Here is a 20059-nt window from a genome sequence, read left to right on the forward strand (position 1 = left end):
GTTTCCCTCCCTGGAAGTGAGTCATCTTCAACAGTATTGTCAGAGTCTTGATCAAGAGACTGTGCTGGCTCCTTCTCAGCTCTAGCAGATTCCTCCTCGTCTTGTTTAATATGTTCCTTAAGTTCAACGTTCTCCTTTGGGATGTTTAAAGTATGTGTTTGCGACGGATCTGACCGATGCAAATCATTAACAGCCAGTTGACTTTGAGGTGATTCTTCGTTTTGCGCATCTAAGTCTTTAGCTATGTCCATTTGCTCATCTTCAAATGGACAAGCTCTCTTTTCATCATTGAGGTCGTGTTCCACGTTGCCGTTGATGCCGTTGCCTTCATTTTGTGGTTCTGATAGCTGACCTTTCATCCAAACCCTGGGCTGTGTGGTTTGTTTCTGTCCATCGAAGTCCCCCAGCGCTGCTGTTGGGAGTTCCTTCTCGGTCCTACCCTGAGTGGATTTTTGTCCGTCGGCCTCCAAGTCACGTCTTAAATGCTCTCCTTCTGAATCCAAATTCACACCTCCTGGAGCCGTACGTTCAATCACTTCCTGCTCATGGCTCACTTTCCAAAGTGCCAGTTGAAGTGCTTCCCGTCCTTGACCTAATGAGTTTTCTTGTTCTAAAACGTAGACTCGCTCTTCAAGTTTCAGATCGTCTCCAATGAGATTGTCACCCTGGGTTGAGCTACACCGTGGCGTCATCTCCTTTTCCGCATCGGACAGCACTCGCCGCAGTCCAGACGCTTCTTCCACCGCTGTACTCTCGGAAAGAACTCTTTCCTTTTCCGTCACTGTATCACTTTGCCTCAACACGGAAGGCTGCGATTCCCATTCTTCAATCCTCTCTTTCTTTTCCTCATGTATCCGGTCCCATTCTCTCCTTAAAGCGTCTCTCTCACTTTCTACCGAAGATAATTTGCTATTGATGTCTTTGACGGTGTCCTCAAGTTCTTCAATTTTCCTGGTAGACTCCGCTTTTTCAGTCTGTAGCACTTGAATGGTGTTTTGCATATGCTCAATGACAGACTCATCAGCTGCTCTGAGTCCAGAGTCGTCCTTCTCTAACAGATTTTCCAGTTCTTTGATTCTTTTTTCATAGCCTCTTGACTTTTGATGGTACCTGCGACGTATCTCTGCCAGTGTCTGTTGATAGACGTTCTGCAGTACTGCCTTTTCAAGTTGATGGTCATCCATTGCCTCCTGTCGATTCTGTTCGAGTTCCCTGATGGTAACCTGCAGTTTGTAGATTTCATTTTGCTCGGCGCTATTCGCTCCCGGTGCTGAAGTCTGGGACAAATGCTTCCGATGGCTAACTTCAGCCTCCAGTCTTAAAACTTCATTTGACAGTCTGCTTATTTCTTGTTGTGACCAAATGAGGTCAGCAAAGTCCAGGTCATCCCCCGGGGAAGCTGACGCAAAGTAGTTGATACCGTAACCCAAGGAAGGTGACGCTGTGGTGGATTGAAGGGCTGATTGGAGCTCCAGCAACTGGTTCTTGAGCCCTATCTGTCTCACTTTAAGAAGTTTCATTTCTACCTCTTTCTGTTGTAGCTGATGTCGGTAGCTAAGAGTCTGCCGCTTTATTTGAAGCTCCGAGGCTTCATACTTCTCTTCCAGGTGACTACAAAGACTTTTAAGTCTCTGATTCTCCGATCTTAAGGTTTCCCGACTCACTTGACTCTCTTTTCGGTCAGAGTCAGGTCCTTCTCCCACCTTTTCGGTTCCCTCCACCCGCACATCTTTGATGACCCCCGAGATGCGGTCAGTGAAGGAAGCCACACTGCCTCCCACTTGCTCTAGGGAATGGCCCAGGCCACCAAACGAAAAGGACATCGCTGCGGGTCACAGAACTGACCTGGTCCGCTCGGCAAAAAGCGTCCAGCGCAGTCGGACAGTCCCGCTAACTGTCTCCAGAGGGAGGCCTGCGCGAGGCTAATAATCAAATCACAATCAGGCGTTTCTAGGCAACGCCACACCTGACGCGGGGCTGCTAGGGTCCGCGAGACCCCTGCCCACGACCTCCCATCCCTTACCCTCCACCCACTGCCCCGCGGCCATCCCTGGGGGTCCCCAGGTGCCTGTGAGCACCTGCGGGGGGGAAAATGCCTCTCGCCTTGGACTTTCCCGGGAAGTCGAATCAAAGCACACAGCGCTCTGCAGCTTGTGGTTTCCAGGTAACAATTTCTTGTAATTGACATGAAATGTGCACAGTGCCAGCACCCATCCACCTAGGAGGTAGAAACAGGTCTACACCCGCGCGTGGGCACAGTCCTAAAGGGGGCATCCGGAGGCTCCCGCCTACCCCAACCCCTCGCGTCTCCCACCATCGCCCCCCCCAGCCCCCCTCGCGGGTCCCGCCCCGTGCCCAGAGCGCCCCAAGCCCGGGTGTGGCTGTTCCGGGCCGCCAGGATCGCGGGGTCATGCCGCTGGCGCCTGCTGCCCCCTCCCACCGGTGCCCCGCCTAGCAGGGGTCGGGAGTCGGGACCCAGGCGGCGCCTGGACTGGGGGCTCCATGCGCTCTGCGGGGCAGCCCGGGGTGGGGGGGCGGCGGGGGCTCGGGCGGCGGGGCCCAGGCCACGCGAGGGCCCGAGCCTGGCAGAGGGCGGCACTGGAAGTCACGCGGCGAGGGCGGGGCTCCGTCCCCGGAGCCGCCTCAGCCGCCATAGCAGCCGCCGCCGCCGCCGCCTCTCAGCCCCCGCAGCAGCCGCAGTAGGAGCCGCAGTTGGCGCAGCAGCAGCTCAGTCGCCGCAGCCACCACAGTAGCAGCCGCTGCCGCTCAGCCGCCACCACAGCCGCAGTAGCAGCCGCAGCCTGCGCAGCAGCAGGCGCAGCAGCAACCGCCGCTCAGCCGCCGTAGCCGCCGCAATAGCAGCCGCAGCCGGCGCAGCCGCCGCCGCTCAGCCGCCACCGCAGCCGCAGTAGCAGCAGCAGGTGGCGCAGCAGCAGCCGCCGCTCAGCCGCCACCGCAGCCGCAATAGCTGCCGCAGCCGGAGCAGCCGCTGCCGCTCACCCGCCTCCGCAGCCGGCGCAGCAGCAGCCACCGCTCAGCCGCCGTAGCCGCCGCAGTAGCAGCTGCAGCCGGCGCTGTCGCCGCCGCTCAGCCGCTGCCGCTCACCCGCCGCCGCAGCCGGCGCAGCAGCAGCCACCGCTCAGCCGCCGTAGCCGCCGCAGTAGCAGCCGCAGCCACAGCCAGAGCAGCCGCTGCCACTCACCCACCGCCGCAGCCAGCGCAGCAGCAGCGGCCGCTCAGCCGCCGCAGCCTCCACAGTATCACCGCAGCCGGCGCAGCCGCCGCCGCTCAGCCGTGGCAGCGGCCGCAGTAGCAGCCACAGCCGGAGCAGCCGCCGCCGCCACAGTTGCCCCCGCAGCCGCCGCTCAGCCCCCGCAGCAGGTGCAGCAGCCGCCTCCGCCGCCGCTGCCTCGGCCCGGAAGCGATGTAGCCGCGCCAGGCCCGAGCCCCGCGGGCCGCCGCTGCCGCTGCCCTTGAACCCCACGAAGCAGCTCGCCAACCAGACCGTGGGCAGGTGAGTGAGCCGTGCCGGGCCGGCCGGCAGCGCGCCTGTCAGGGACCGGGGGTCGGGGTCGTGTCCCGGGCTGGGGCGGAACCGCTGCCCCGCGGGGCCCCGCTCTCCGGCCCGGCCGCCCGCCCGCTCCACGCCGGGTCCGCTGCGGGCCAGGGACGAAGGCTGCGCCACGCAGCGGCCAGGCGCCCAGCTCGGAGCCGCTGCCCAAGCCCCCGGGAACGGCGGGGCGGGCCGACCTCCCGGGACACCGCGCCCCCGCCCCCCCCTCCGACCAGCGCGGGTCCCTGCCGCCCATTGTCCCGGCCCCGCTGAGCATCCTCCTCTGGGGTCTGGACCCAAGCTTTCCCCAGGCCTCACCCCCATCCTGCCCCCTTCCCAGGCTCTGAGCTGTCAGCACAGGGCCAGACACCGGGCTCGAACTCACGGACCTCGAGATCATGACCCCAGCCGAAGTCAGACGCTTAATGGACGGAGCCACCCAGGCGCCCCTTTTCCAGATTTTAGAAAAGTTAAAATGTACATATGCTGTTACTGTATAATCCATGGTGTGGGTCAGCAGCCCTTTGTTGAATATGTGAATATTTCTAGAGTGAAAATATAAAGGTACTTCATGCTAAATGGAACACTTAAAGATTGTAAATGGCTTCATATTAGTTCAGGTCCAGTTTTGTTACCAAATAAGTTACCCAAAAACCTTGTTTTTTAGATTTCAAAGTGATGGATAAGGGGTTATGGAGCTGGTTTAGTCAGCAGTAATGCTCCTATTGAGAGAGTCTGAGATGGTTTTTTGTGTTTTGGTTTGTTTTGTTTTGCCTTTTACTCTACGTAATGCCCCCTTACTCCAAAAAGTTAGAAACCACAGTGATGTTCTGTAACTAGGGGTCACAGACTCAAGTGCTAGGCAGGTAAAATTAATAAGCGAAGGGAAGGTAATTGTAGGGCAGTAGAGAGAGGCGAGGAATAGCAAAACTAGCTCATTGCACGGGCTTGCTTGCTCTTGGCAAGTCTAGCTACCTGTTGACATGGTGAATGTGGGTGCAGGAACACCCACCTTCTCATTTTTAAGGATACTCCAGAACGGTGATTTTTTTGTGTGAAGTTTATTGATACTTAAATATCAGCAATGAAAAAGGAAAAGAAAAGAAACCGCTGGACGTAGGCCAGAGAAAATCTATCTGCAAGCTTCATCTGGCCTTGGGCTGCCTGCTCTGACCTCTAGCTGCGAGACTGATTCTTACCGAATGAAAAGTTGGACCGTGGTGTTTTGGTAGTGAACGCTTTCTTGAGATGGGGATGGGACATTTGCTTTATCATTATTCGTTGTGCTTTACGTATATGTTACATAATTTTGCAGTCAGATGCTCTACCCCTGAGCTATACCCCCTATTATATAATTTTGGAGCGTAAAATATTTCGAAAGAAAAAAACACTGGAGCACTGCCTTATTTTCTAGCCAGTGGGAAGTTTTCGTTCTCATCTATGAATTTGAAAGTTTAAGGTTATTTATTTTGGAAAAGGGAATGAGAACTCCAAGTCAAAATAGGACCCTCTTTTTTAAAAAGTTTGAGTTAAGGGGGGTTAGATTATAATGTCCCTGCCTTTCCAGGGCCACAGTGATCTGAAGTGCCATTGCATGTCCGCCCCCGTATTTGGACTGGGAGGTGTGCCTCATCTTCTGTCCTCTCAGACCGTATCCCTGGTCCTATCCCCATACCTACCGCCACACGGCTGATGACTTTCAACTTGATGTCTTTTTTCTTTTTTTTAAGTTTATTTATTTATTTTAGGAGAGTGAGAGAGAGAGCGAGAGGGAGAGAGACAGAGGGAGCGCACACAAGCAGGGAAGGGTCAGAGAGAGAGGAAAAGAGAATCCCAAGCAGGCTCCACGCTGTGAGGGCGGAGCGTGACGCGAGGCTCAAACTCACAAACCGGGAGATCGTGACCTGAGCCGAGATCAAGAGTCAGATGCTTAACCGACTGAACCCCTCTGGGTGCTCCTTAATTTTATGTCTCTAGTCCTGGAATCTCTTCATCTCTAGATTGATCTTTGTCTTGAACTTCTCTGTTTAAAAGTCCTGCTGAAATTCAGCTCATGAACTGCATCCTCAAATTGGCCTTCTTTCCCTGTATTCCTTAGGCCGTGGGTCAGCAACCTCTGGCCTGTAGGCCAAATCCTGCCCACTGCCTGTTTTGTGAAAAGGGTTATTGGATCACAGCCACGCACTGCAGCAGCACAGTCAAGCAGATCTCACGGTGACTGTATGGCCCACGGAGCCCATGCTATTTACCGCCTGGCCCTTTGCAGGAAGAGTTTGTGGACACCCGCCCTGGCGCACTGAATGCCGGAACTGCATCTCCTCTGTCACCTGCGATCCCCCTCTTTCTCCTCCATCTTCTTTATATCCAGGCTCTCCCTGCCATCTGGCAGCTCTGCCTCTGGACCGTCTCTGACTTGGTCTCTGCCTCTCGGTGGCCTTAGTTAGTTCAAACTTGCAGGGTTTTTTCTTTCTTCTTCTTTTTTTTTTTTAATGAAATGTACTGTCAAATTGGTTTCCATACAACACCCAGTGTTCATCCCAACAGGTGCACTCCTCAAGGCCCATCACCCGCTTTACTCTCCCCCCCCCACCCCCCATCAACTCTCAGTTTGTTCTCCGTATTTAAGAGTCTCTTACTGTTTGAACTGTTTTTTGTTTTTTTTTTTAACCTGGACTCACAATTGTCTTCCAACTGGCTTAGCTAGCTTGAGCTGGATTTTATCCATACGTGGGACATCTGGGCTTCCACTTTGGTCTGACATGGCCAATCCAAATTTTAATGGTCATAGCTATTTCTCTCTAAATTATTTTCTTCTGATGAAATCATGACGTTCGTAGGACATTTTATGTCGTCCTAGTATTGCTAAATTGTCTTCGAAACGATAGTGCTGTCATTGAGTTACGGTGCGGCAAATAACTTACACTGGATCGTATGTCACCGTGCGTGATATGATGAATGTCGCGTTTCACCGTCACGCTGTGCTGACTTGTAGATGCTGTCTTGTAAAAAATCGACCTATTTTAATTTTTTCTGTTAAGGTTGAAATGAATGTGTCCCATATTTGTATTTCTTGATGAGTTTTCTATATGTGTTATTTGGTCATTTAATTGCCAGTTGTCAATTTCGTTTTTGAATCACCAGGTTCGGTTCAACACCTGTCTGCTGAGAACCTGTGAAATGCTGGGGTTAAAAAGATAACGGCTTCCTAGGAATTGGAGTGGGGAGAGAGACCTACAAGCAGATAATTTGAATACAGCCGGTTGTACTTGTTCCAGCAGGCCTTAGGAAGTAGGAATGCCACACCTTGATTTATTTACACATGACAAGGTAAACAAGTTCACATTCTTCTCCTCAGGTGCATCACATAATGAGTGCAGTGACAGAATCTTGAGGGAACGCATTCACGACTAGGTACAGGTTTGATACAACGGTCAGAAAATAAAGCGGATTCTGTTGAAAAGCCGACCGACCCTGTGGATTATAGAAGAAACTGCTTTTGAATAGGAGGAGCCTCTTTGTAGCCAGTGACACGAAAACAATATTAAGTTCATGTCAGCTCTCTCCAGGTTTTAAGACTCGTTTCTGAAGTCTTGCTATTCCCTGTGAATTACAGCTTATTAATTACTTGCCTAGACTCCTTCCTTTTGATTGGTCCCAGCATGTTTCTCTCTGTCCTTTCTCACAGTTCTTTTTTTACGTGTCTGCCTTATCAGAGATACTTGGGCCTAGTTGTCCACTTGATCTCTCCATTCACGTTTCATTAGCAGTTTTTCTATCGTTTCTGAATGGGTTCGTTAAATTTCTGCCTCCTAAAGAGTTTATAGTATAAGCGGTAGACTGAGTGACAAGGTACTCAAATGAAAATAAACGTTCAGAACTGCACAGAAATTCTTCTAAGCAATGACCAGCTCCATTTATAAGTCTATCAGCTTGGACTTCACGTGGTCGCTGGATACTCTGATGCATAGACAGGACTGGCCACTCGAACCCATGCGCATCGGTACCTTGGGGAAATACACGAAAGTACTTCTACTTCACTGGGTACGGTGGGTGCAGGATAGATGTAGCGTGGGCGCTGGCATGGGGTCGCTGAGACGTGCCCAGGGGTCCGTGAAGCCTTCTCTGACATGTGACACTTGAATAATCTTGAGAACAGGAAGGTAGGGGTGATGGGTGGTAGAGGATTCCCAGGGAGAAGAAAAATTCTCGGGGGAAACCTAACCTACTGACCATTTTGTCCTTTAACTTCATGTTTTGTTTGTTTGCTTGTTTGTTTACTATACATTGGAACAAGGCGACACTGTCTGATTGCCGGCAGTGGGAAAAGTCTGTCCAGCTCTTACTTTCCAATGAGGTAGTGAACTAATGGCTGTTTGTAGATCCATATGTTCTTAAGGCCAGAGCAATTGTGGTGTTTAAATTCACAAGCCTCTGGATGCATTTCCATCCAATAGATAGAGTAAGTTGGTTCTTAAAAGCTTTGAAGCTCTAAAATCAGAGGACTTAAGTGGCTCATAGTTAAGTAACCAGCTCTTGATTTCGGCTCAGGTCATGATCCCACGGTTCATGGGTTCGAGCCCCGTCCCGTGTCAGGCTCTGCGCTGATAGCTTGAAGCCTGCTTAGGATTCTCTCTCTCCCTCTCTCAACCCCTCCCCAACTTGTTCTCTCTCTCTCTTCTCTCAAAATAAATCAACATTAGTAAACAAGGTTTAAAACCAGTGTACCCTTATTTTCTTTGCTTAATAAACGCTGACAGCCATCTTTCCCCAAAATAGACAATTTTTAATTTTTTCTGCTAAGGTTGAAATGAATGTGTCCCATATTTGTATGGGAAAATCGGTGGAGGCATCATTTCTCACGGTGAAGCGTATCATTTCCTTAATTTGCATCATGCTTGTTCATCTCCCCTTAGAACCTTTTCACTACTCTCACGGCTTTTACCTTCTTGGACACGCTAGGATGTGTAACGTTCCTCAGACAACCCCAAGATGGCAGGACTAAAACACACGAACACCTGTGACCGTGGACGTCAACTTTTAGAGACGGGCGGTATGGATCGGCCTTTGTGCTCATCGGTGGAGGACCATTGTTCGAAAAGCTTCCGGGCCAGTTTTGGGGGATCGTGGTTTGAGGACCACCGCAGTAGAATTGGGGGAGCCCATATGTGCAGAAGGTTGAGGAAGCCAAGCTGGTGATTGAGGAGGTGTCCTGTGGTGGCAGGTGAGCCAGGACTGTGGAGGAAGGGGAAGGGACACGAGGGAAAGACGAGTCAGGAAGCAGGAAGCGATCGCAGCAGCCTAAGGGAGAGGTGATGGCCCCCAGAGCAGGACAATGGCGTGGGACTGACGTGAGAAACTATTGAGCACCGTGGCTTTAGGGGCGAAGAAGGGAGGGGTTGGCGTGATTCGGGTTATGTCTGGACGTTATTTACTGAAATCGGTGACGCAGTGATTATTCGCTTTTCCGTTCGTTTCACATGCTTCTCTTTTTTGAACCATAGAATTCTCACACCTGCCTCGACTTTCTGTTGACTTTGTTTTCATTGACACGTGGCTTCGGATGGGTGTGTTTGTGCGCACCAACACCACACTGTGCCGATAATAACTGTGGATGTGTAATGTGTTCTCACTCTGGCAGAGCTGGGCTCCTTTGGCTTTCCTTTTCAGTTGCTGTCTCCCATTTCTGTGTAGAAGTGAATTTTGGTATCGTTTCTAGTTCCTAGAAAACTTCTATGATTGTGATTGGTCGAGAGCACATTAATCCATATATTTAGTGGGTCCCTGCTACGGGGTGGGTCCTGAGAACCCCAAAATAAGTAAATCCCAGGCATTGATGGCCTGGCATATCTGTGAACTAAACTTTGGGGAGGATTGATGTCCTTTCCCATGAGCCTGGCACGTCTCTTTCTAGACACAAAGGTTTTCTGTGCTTCCTGAGGGCTCTGTTGTCATTGGAAGAGTGCCTGATTAGTTCAGTTGGCAAACGTGAGTGATGTTCATGTCTGTCTATATCTTTATGTACTAAATAAAGATGTGCTAAATTAGTCATAGCTGATCAGTTTTGTGACTTCTTTGAATTTCTACGTATGTATTATCTATGTTTTTATTTCTCCTTTTCCTTTTCTTTCAGCAGTTTCTTTTTCATCCCTCATTTAATTGGTTAGCCTCGAAAATAATGTGTAGCTGTATAATTGTTTATAGCAATATTGTCTAAAGGGCGTGTGATTTCACCCTAATTAGGCGTTCCAGAAATGTGGTAAGGTGAACTCGTGTTTAAATGCGAATGTCCTCATCTGAGTGGTTCTCAGTGGAAATCTACAAGCATTTTGCCTCTGCTTTTGGAGCCACACACCTTGTAGTGTGTCTGATGTTTGAGCCTTTGTTCCAAGGCTCAGTCATAAGATTGGCAGGCGTGTGGCTTAAAGGCAGAATACTGAATTGAGGTAGCCTAACCGTATGGAGAAAACAATCACAGTGCACTTGGACTGAGGAAGGAACTGGAAGAGAAAGTTGAAATGCAGCCTATGTGGCAATAGGTTTTTATTTGTTTCGTTGGTTTTAATTTTTAAAAGGTTTTTATTTTTGAGAGAGAGAGAGACAATGTGAGCAGGGAAGGGGCAGAGAGAGAGGGAGACACAGAATCCGAAGCAGGCTCCGGGCTCTGAGCTGTCAGCACAGAGCCCAACACGGGGCTCAAACCTACAGATCGCGAGATCGTGACAGGAGCTGACGTCGGATGCTTAATTGACTGAGCCACCCAGGCGCCCCGGCAACATATGTTAATATAACTTCTAAAGAAGTGATCAGCAGGTCACAGGGCAGTGGACTTAACTGCAGCCTTTGACTCTTAGAACAGTCTTTAGGAACAGAAACCTTGCTCCCTGTAGATGTTACATGGAGGTTCTGACCGCCTCTTCCCCCCCCCCCCCCAAAAATCATCCACACACACAGATTGGCAGAGAATTTCACGGACTCCACAGACCTCTTCAAGCCCACGGCCAAGAACCCCGGGCTAGTTCCTGGAGAGATGTGTAGTCACGGCCCCCACGCTAGAAACACATCTGTGGAGAAGCGCTGTTTACAGGTGTCTACCTCCGGTGTAGGTGGGTGGTGTTCCGCTGTTCTCCAGAACACACACTTGACGTCTGTGAGAGCCTTCCCCAGAAAAGCTGAGATGGGGTATTCTCCACGATGAGATCTGGCGATCACATGAAATTACTTTCCCTGAATAATCGGCTTCTTTTGATAGTTAGTCCGTTCCATAATGTTTTCAAAGCTTTTAGGTGAGGGCTTAAGAAAACGAAGACTCCTGTGGGGCAGCTGGAGTCTAGTAAAGAGTAACTGGACTTGAGTCCGTGTGGTCCCCCGGCTCTCTGTCTGACCTTGGCCGCCTGAGCCTCCCGGCTGCGCTCCCACGCTGGTGAGACGGGGCTCCTGCTACCACCTGGGAACCGGCCCTGGGACATTTAAGAAGGCGGCATGAGGTGAGGAGGCGTCAGAAGACAGGGAGGAAACAGTATGAAACAACAGGTTAGCACTGGAAAAAGTAGGCGGGGTAGAGTGTACCTCACCATTAGGGGCCAAAGTCGATTCCAAATGGATGAAGAGTTTCAAGTGAAAACCCAGAACCACAGAACGGAGGAAAAGATGGAAAGTTCTTCACGCTCTGGCATAAAAGTACAGAGAATGAACAATAAAAGATAACCACGCAAATAAAACCACCATTATAAACTTAACCACCAGGAATTAAACTTCTGTCTGCCTATCTCATAATTAAAATGATGGCCAATGACTGGGTGGAAACAGGAGCAGCCACAACGGAGCATTAAGATCTTTAAGGTATAAAGCTGTGTTATCGATCAGTTGAAAGAAGTGCACGACGGGGGCACCCGGGTGGCTCAGTTGGTCGAGCGTCTGACTCTTGATTTCAGCTCAGGTCATGATGCCAAGGTCATGGGATCAAGTCCCATGTTGGGCCCCACACTGAGCATGGAACCTGCTTAAGATTTTCTCTCTCTCTCTCTCTCTCTCTCTCTCTCTTCCTCCCTCCCTCCCTCCCTTCCTCAGTCCCTCCCTCCCTCCTGCTCTCTATCTCTTTCCCTCTGCCCCTCTCCTACACTAACCTGTCTCTCTCTCTCTCTCTCTCTCTCTCACTCACTCAAAAAAGCACACTATAGTGAGCAAATGCCATGAACAGAATGCTCACAGATAAAATACAGATGACCAGTAAGTATATAAGACTCATTTCAAAATTGTAACTAACCGAAGAAACCCAAAGCTCTGAGACTGCATTTTTCACTTACTAAACTGGCACAGCTCAAAATGATGATATGTTGCTGTCTTGGGAGAACTGACGAAGGCCGTCACACAGCCATACACAGCTGGGAATGTAAACTGGCATTCCTTTCCAGAAAGAAATGTGCCTTGGCGTTTTAAGAACCATTTCTCAAATTGGAACCCAAATCGTCCACCTCATCCTCCAGTCTCTTGTCTTTTTGGATTCCTTTCCTGAACAGTCCCCCTCTGTGCTTTGCTGGGTCCCTTTCCTTCTCTGCCCTCAGTCAGTCACAGAGGGTGTCTTTCACATCCCTTCCAGCCTTCTGTCCAGCCGGCCTCTTTCCTTCACCTGTTGCGCAGAGCCACAGCCAGGCTCGTTCATCTGGGGCTTCTTGGCGCCTGTACCTGGGATGCAGGGCGTGGTCCAGAAAGATCGTCTCACGTGGAGGGTCAGGCCGGCCCAACTGTCACGGCCTCCAAGCTCAGCTGGGCTTTAAAGGCTGCCTTCCAGCCCTTGGCGCAGTTTCCCGCCCCGTTTTCCTAAGCCTTCTTGCCAGACTTTTACTTCCCTCAAACCTACTCCACCCCTTCTGCAGACACACCCACTCTCCTGGGCCTGATGACCTGATGACCTGCCTCCCAGTTCCCAGAGAAGACCTGCTGCCTCCACCTTCCCTGCCGTCAAGGTCATTACCTCCCGCAGGCACACCGCTCTCCCCCTCCCCGGGGCTTCCCTCCTCGGCCTTCCTCTGGCCACTCTGCATTTCCAGCTTCCCTCTCTCCACTGGCTCTTTTCTGCCACTCGCGATGTTCAGGTTTGCGACAGCTCGCGTCTCTCTTCACGTGGCTTTGCTTCTCTGTCTGCGCTCGGCGCCCTGCGTCTTGGCTCCCGGGAGCCACCGCCCTCACACCTTCCTGCCCTCCCTGCCACACTCAGCATTCTCGGCCGGTCCTTCATCCTTGCTCTGGTGGCCCACACTCCCGGCTTCTTGGGCTTCTTCCCCGGCCTCCCTGCTGCTCTCTGCTCTTGGGCTGCTCTTGGGCTGCGTTGCCCCTAAGGCTTCTGTGCTTAGCCTTCGTCTTCTCCCCAGATCTGCGTTCCGAGCAAACTCCCCCAAAGCAGTGTTTTTTGCTGCTCCTGCTAACACGCTCTGAGTTTCCTTTCCGGGCGCCTCTGCTGTGCTTCGGAACCTCATAGCAAGAAACACACCGGACGTCTCCACTGCACGCTCAATCGACCCCTTAAATCCGGCATTTCCGGAGCTGACCGTGTTGACCCCAACCTCAGAGGCTCCCAGATTTTCTCCGCAGTTGAAGAGCCTCGCTGTCTAGCCGGTCACTCAGCGTGGAAACGTGGTGGCCATTCTAGGGGATTCCTTCTCCCTCTCCATCCACGCCACGTCACGACGTCCTGCGTGTTGTATCTTTGTAATAGCTCTCTGTCGCCTCCCCTCCTTCTCCGCTGCTTTAGGGCTGGGGTGGGGGGCGGGGGGGGCTCCTTATTCTCACTTGGATCTCCCATTCTCCCTCCGGTCTCTTCATTCTCAACTCCTCAGTTTCCCTGCGCACCGGTGTGTCTTCCCTCCCCAGCCCTCCACGCACCTTCCACACTGCTGCCAGGAAGATCCTTCCAAAGAAAATAATTGTAACACTGCTAGCTTACGTGTGTTTGGGTGCTTCCCATCTGCCAGGCCTTTTCCCAAGTGCTAGTCTTGGTTGACTCATTTAATACCAAAATCGGTGCTGTATTATCCCCTTTTACAGGTGAGAAAACAGAGGCCCAGAGAGCTTCAGTTAGGTTGTCCCAGGTCACAGAACCAGCAAGTCTGTCTGCAGAGTCTACACTCTCAGCCACTTAACGTCATCACAACAAAGACCACATTTTGAGCTTTCTAGGAATTAGCTCGTTGCGTATATCATCTCTTGTAATCCACTCAGTTCTGGAAGTTGGAAATTCTTAACGTCTCCACTTTTCGGACGAGGAAACGGGGGCACGGAGACACGAAGGAACCCGCTCACACTTACGCGGCTTTTAGGTGGTGGACGGGGCTTTGACCCGCAGCAGATGTGCTCTGGGCTGTCAGTCTTAGCCACCTCACCCGCCCACAAGGGGCCAGCACCTTCTGAACTCACACTTTCTGAGTATTTTTCTGTTCTTCTGGGTTGTGGGTGGCAAAGGAGGTATACTTGTGTGAGGTGTTCATGCTGCTAAGAGCGTGATGAGAAAAGACCAGCGCCCGTTCAAGTGATATCCAGATGGAATGGGACGCTTTCCCAGTGATGCCATTGAATTTCCGGTGCCAGTTGAACGTGCTTCGTTCTGTTTTCCCTCCTGCCTTTGTAGGCGTTGACCGTATAATTTGGGATTTTTCATAAATCCTTAGGAACACAACCACCATAGTAATATGCTAGAGCACAACAGCTTGTCTCCACCAGTAGGTTCCTGAAATTATCCAGGGTAGGAAAATTCTCTCGTGAACTTGAGACATTCTGGGAGACGTTTTCGTTTCGGGTGACCGGGTGAACACGTGTGTATTTCTTCTCTCTCATTACAGTCCACTGAAATGTTAGGTATTTAAAAAAAAAAAAAATCTGGGAATTAGAAAAGATGATACTAAAAGCCATTCAGAAAAAGTCCCAGATGACTGATTAAGAAGCAGCCCTGGGGCTGTTTTATTTGTTCGCTCATTGTCCAAGGCAGGACAATAGGATGTAAGAAAATCCTCAGAAAGGCTCGTATATCCCATTAAAAAAACAAACAAACAAACAAACAAACTAACTAACTAACTACTGAGAAAAAGGTACAGAGTTCTTGGCAATTAAAAAATCTGTCACCAGTTCATAAAAAGTCCTAGGACACCAAGCAAAGAAACGGTCTTTGGAAAAGCAGTGAAGCAAGTTTCTGTGTTCTTTCATTTCTCAGGATATAGGACTCCCCCAAATGGACATCGTCGGGAATAGCCCTCATAAAACAGGCCATTACACAGTCAGAGCAGCGTCCCTCCTCTTCCTGCAAGCCTCCCGTCCTATTAATGTGACTAAGTTACGTTGACTTTCACACAAAAAGACTGCTATCTTTTAGCCTTCCTGGCAGCCCTAAAGATTTTTTTTTTTTATCCCAGTGGTTCTTAACCGGAAGCAGTTTTGCCGTCCTCCTCGCCCCCTGATCTGGCAGTGTCTCCAGATGGTTGTGCTTGTCCCTGCTGGGGAGAGGGGGACGTGTTGCCACTGGGTTTTAAGCGTGTAAGGGCCAGGGATGCTGTTAACATTCTACAGTGTTCTGGACAGCCCACAGGAAGGAATTATTTAGACCAAAATGTCAAAAGTGTCAAGGCTGGGAAATAGTTAACTGTAAATTGCCAAGCCGACTTGCAACCAGAACTTTTCCTTATTCTCCCAAGATGTCAGAGACCTAAGAAGTTAAAAGCTGCAAGCTGAAAGTTGCCAGTCTTCTCTTTATGCTAAACTCTCCTAATACTTTACTAGAAAGTAGATAAATCTCTAACAAACACTTCTTGTGCCTCCTGTGCCCGCACAGTGAAGCTTAAGGCGTGACATCAAGAATAACATTTAGCCTGGGGGAAAAAAAAACATCCGTAGTTGGACTGTTTGGTACATCCTTCTGCCGTCACTGTCAGTCTGTCTGGTTCTCTTTCCCAGGGTGCCTGGGTGCAGTCTCACAGCCCTCCTTTGACCGGGACTGCAGACGGCCATGACGAGTCAGCGCTGGCATCATCCTTCCCTAAGAGCTATCCCCACCCAGACTGGTCCAGTATAGCTGGCAGATGCCTAAATTCTTTCCTTCTCCGCCTCCCTCTCCCTCCCCTCCGCACGACCGTGCCGTGGTGAGGTCTTCAGGAGATGAGGTGTCTTTAACCTTCGTCTCTTTGATACATGTCATGATTTTAGGGTTGCCTGGCTGGCTCAGTTGGTAGAGCACGCGACTCTTGATCTTGGGGTCGTGAGTTCGAGCCCCACATCGGCTGTAGAGATTACTTACAAAAACGTTACTAGTTTTGTCTTCATCTTTGAAATATTGGCATTTGGTGTGCAATTGCAGGTTGACTGGATTGTTCGTTTTTTCTTCCTTCAGCACTTTAAAATGCCACTCGATTGTCACTTGGTCCTAGTGTTTCTGATGATGAGTCAGCCGTCATTCCTGTGTCGCTCCCCCGCACGTTAAGTGCCTCTTTTTTTTTTTTTTTTTTTTTTCTGTGTGCCTTCAAGATTTTCTCTTTCTCTTTCTCAACACTTCAACCTTGATCCTTTTAGGTGTGTTGTTCTCTGTGTTTATCCTGCTTGGAGTTCTTGGAGTTCTGAATAAGTGGATTGGTATTGTTCATTAAATTTGGATACTTCCCAGCCACTGGGTATTCAGTAGTTCTCTGCCCCACTGTTCTTGGATATTGTTCCAATTTCTTCCTCTCTGTATTTTCATTTGGGTCATTTTTAAAAATTTTTTTTAATGTTTTTATTTATCTTTGAGAGAGACAGAGCACGAGCGGGGAAGCGGCAGAGAGAGAGACAGAGACAGAGAGAGACAGAGGGAAACACAGAATCCCAAGCGGGCTTCAGCACAGAGCTGTCAGCACAGAGCCCGATGCGGGGCTCAAACCCACAAACTGTGAGATCATGACCTGAGCCAAAGTCAGACGCTTAACTGGCTTGAGACACCCGGGTGCCCCTCGTTTGGATAATTTCTTTCAACTTCCAAACCTCTGATGAAACCCCTCATCTACTCATTCATTCGGCCCGCCTTTTTCACTAGATGCTCTAAGGTACTTACCGTAATTGAGTTCCTGCAAAAGAATTCCAACATCTTGGCCGTCTTTGGATCTAGTTCCATTGACTGTGTGTCCTGATAATGCATGGTTTCTATTTTTCTCCTGTGGTGAGTTTTGACGGGATGCTAGCCGCGTGTGGACACTGAGAGTGCCACACCTCTTGTGTCAGGCTGTTCGTGCAGGCACTCAGCTCTGCTAGTCTGTCGTTGCAGGAGTCTGGGCTCTGCTGTGGCTCTGGGCGCATTCAGTTCGCCACAGGCTTCCGCTTATTTGAGGGTCGGGTGGAAATGTCTCCTTTGGCGGCTCTTGTCTATCTCGGTTGTCCTGCCTTACCCCCAAACTTAGTAGGACTTGTGTGCCTGCCTCAGGAGAGCTAGAACTCTCCTCAGCTCTCGTGCCCTCCCTACGGTAGGGGACCAGTGCCCGATGCTCATTTTGAGGTGCAGAGGCCGGCAGGGACCGCTCCTCCTCTCGGTCGTTCCCACCGCTCTTCAGCAGGCTCTGCCTGTCTGAGCCTCGGATGGGCCCAGGGTCGGGGGTGTCGTCAGCTGTGCCTTGCCCTCCTCCGTGGTGGGCGGCCCTGACCTCCCGCTCCCCCTCAGGCTCCAGCAGGCCCCACACACCCAAGCCTGAGGGCTTCCGGGGCCCGCGGTTCTCCCACCCCCGTTACCGCCTTGCGTGTGTTCTTCCCGCGCTCTCTTTCCCACCTCCGTCCTCACTGCCTTCACATACCCTTCCTCAGCACCCAAGCTTCTACATCCAGCTCACGGAGTAGGTCTCACGAGCCATCACCAGTTTCAGAAAACCTTCCTGCTGTCTCAGGCCTGCATCAGATGCCCTCCCATCACTTCTAACCTTTGGTAAGTTATCATCATCTCTGCGTCTAGGTTTCTCATCTCCAGAATGGGTATGGTGATAGCATCGATGGCTTAGTTATCTTGAGGATTCAGTGGGTCCACACGTGCAAAGCACTCGGAACACAGAGGCGAAGAACGGGATCTCGGGAGCAAAACTGCCCAGACTCAGCGCCCTCCCGTGAAACCTGGAGCGGGTCACATCACTTTTCAGTGCCTCCGTTTCCTCCTACCTAACGTGGAGGTAACGATACTTACCCCCTGGATGTTACCGCCAATGTCAAGGGGATTAACTCTTACGAAGCACCTGGACCAGTGCCAAGCACATAGTATGAGCTCAGTAAACGTTAGTTAGCTGTGATGGTGGTGACGACAGCCCTCTCCTCTCGGAGGCCCTGTGCCTCACTCACTGCGCTGGAGCATAATCGCTTACTTTCCTTGACAGCCCTTGCGCCCAGTCAGCACAGGGGCCGTGACTCTTACTCGCGATGGCTCACGGAAGGGACTCCAACACATATTTGCTCAGTGACTGACTGAGTGAAAAGGTTAGCGGCAAAGTATGCATGACACCCTGTGGGGTCGAGTGCAGCGATGGGCCGTACTGTTCCACTCCGGGACCATTTCATCATTCTGAATATCCTTTGGGGGAAAAGCCTCTTTTTAAGGGTAAAAAAAAAAAAATTCGCGTTCTGTTTTGAGTCATCAATAGCGTCCTTCCCTCCATCAAGCCACGGTGTTGGAACACTCTTTTCTTTGACCTTTAAAAAAGGGCAAGTGAAGATTTATGGTGTTGTCCACCCAGAATCTCGCCGTCATCCAGCCAAAGAGCCTCACCCCAGTTTTCCAGGTGAACATTTTTTCCCTTCATTTTCTGCACCACGCTGATCATGGAACTTTCTGGGCTACATCTGCATTGTGTTCTCCTCCTAGACACTTAGAGGATCCACAGTTATTCCAAATTCTCTGCCTTGCATGCCTTGAAAAATATGTAGCATTTATTGTTGTTTATACAGATACGACCGTACATTTGCAAAGCACAGCTTTGAAGGTTTCAAATATTCTCTTTTCTCACAAATATTCTGTTTTGTTGCAGTCTCCTAAAAGTTGCATGAGATGGTTGATGCAAACGTAAATAAAGTGAGGTACAGGAATGTCACGAGTTGTCTTTTTAGAGCCTAAGGTTAGTTTGTGGTGGAGCTGGGACCAGAATCTGGCGTGAAAACAAATGAGGAGAGAGTCCGCTTTGGTCAGGGACCTTAAAACTGCTCTTCCTGAGGGTCCAGAGGCTTCGGTTCCCATGTCATTTATTTAACGGGTGGCTGCCCCAGTTTCCACACCCGTGAGATAGGGATAAAAATTGCCCCATAAGGGTACGTGTAAGAGAATAAAATGAAATAATGATGCCAAAGTGCTTTCATAACAGAGAGGAATGTACGAATGCAAGCTTAATCTAGTCCTGGAAAGCTGGGTGATTACCTGAGTTATGGTCCATGAATTCTAGCTTCTGTTCTGATTTATTTCCTGATCAGAGAGACCTCCACATTTTATAGGTTTTCCTTGAACTTTTTAAAGCGTTTTTCAAGTTGATGGTTTATAGTCAGTGAGTCAGTCCTACCATTTCTTTTAAAATAGCAGCATGGCATCGGCCCGATCGGGCTGGGAGGGCTTCCTGCCTGTGTTCTTGTTCACTCCCTGAATAACTGCAGAGGCCCTCGAATGCTCTCCTACCTTTGGCCTGTCCTCCAGTGTCCGAATTTTCATTCTGAAACTCAAATCTGATGCCACTCCAGGACAGAGGAACCATCAATGGCTCCCTGTTGCCCCTTGGTTCCTGGTTCTTGGTTCTTTTCAGCCAGGCCCCCCTCTCCTCTTCTTCTGTGCCCTAGTGTAGGACCCTTTGCGCATTCCCTCTCCCATCCTGTTGGGGTCTGCTTAGGCTGCTTCCCTGTAAAGCCTTCCCTGGCCACACAATCCATTCTGCTTCTCTCTCTGCTCCCAGAAACTCGGAACAAAGTTGGTTCTTTACATTTCTGTCTTTCCTTTTAGCTCCCAAGGGTGGGGACTGCGGCTCATTTCTCTCCTTCTAGCCTCCCCAGTTCTTGACATTTAGAGAGGGCTCCACGAATACCGGCTGAATGAATGAAGATCTCCACGTCTCATAGCAAGGTCATCCTAAGATGGTTTCTGTCCAGAGAGTTCTTTGGCCCTCTGGGAAGGCACACCTGAGAACCACCAGGGCTGGCATTTGTATAGCCTCATTCCCAGCGGCGTCAGGCACAGAGGACTGAGACGTTGATCCTTCGATGAAGGGTTTTTGCTAACTCACCACGTACTAGGTCTCTGAGTTTCTGTGCGTTACGTGCCTGTGATTGTCTTTGGGGGCCTCCAGCCCACGCAGTGTGACCACAGCCAACTCTTTGTTGTAGTTGAACGGGCTGCCCGCTTCTGTTGTGGTTTTATCTTTGTGTGGCCTGCACTCGGCCGTAACTTCTGGGAGAAGCTAGAACGCTTGGTCACTGCAGAAGCCTTCCACGGATAAGACTTCGCTTGGGGGTTATCTGAAGGTGGCGGTCGTCTGTCGTACTGCTCCG

The 20059-nt window shown here is 50.5% G+C and overlaps 1 long non-coding RNA gene across 1 annotated transcript; it reads left to right on the forward strand.

Annotated features, from left to right (window-relative positions):
* The first annotated feature begins 2563 nt into the window (after positions 1 to 2563).
* Positions 2564 to 17610, forward strand: LOC122478466. The gene is made up of 2 exons (XR_006296012.1): positions 2564 to 3514; positions 17357 to 17610. It is a non-coding gene; the product is annotated as an uncharacterized LOC122478466 (long non-coding RNA).
* The last annotated feature ends 2449 nt before the right edge of the window (positions 17611 to 20059 follow it).

This window comes from Prionailurus bengalensis, unplaced genomic scaffold, assembly GCF_016509475.1.
Source record: "Prionailurus bengalensis isolate Pbe53 unplaced genomic scaffold, Fcat_Pben_1.1_paternal_pri Un_scaffold_68, whole genome shotgun sequence".
NCBI classification, from domain to species: domain Eukaryota; kingdom Metazoa; phylum Chordata; class Mammalia; order Carnivora; family Felidae; genus Prionailurus; species Prionailurus bengalensis.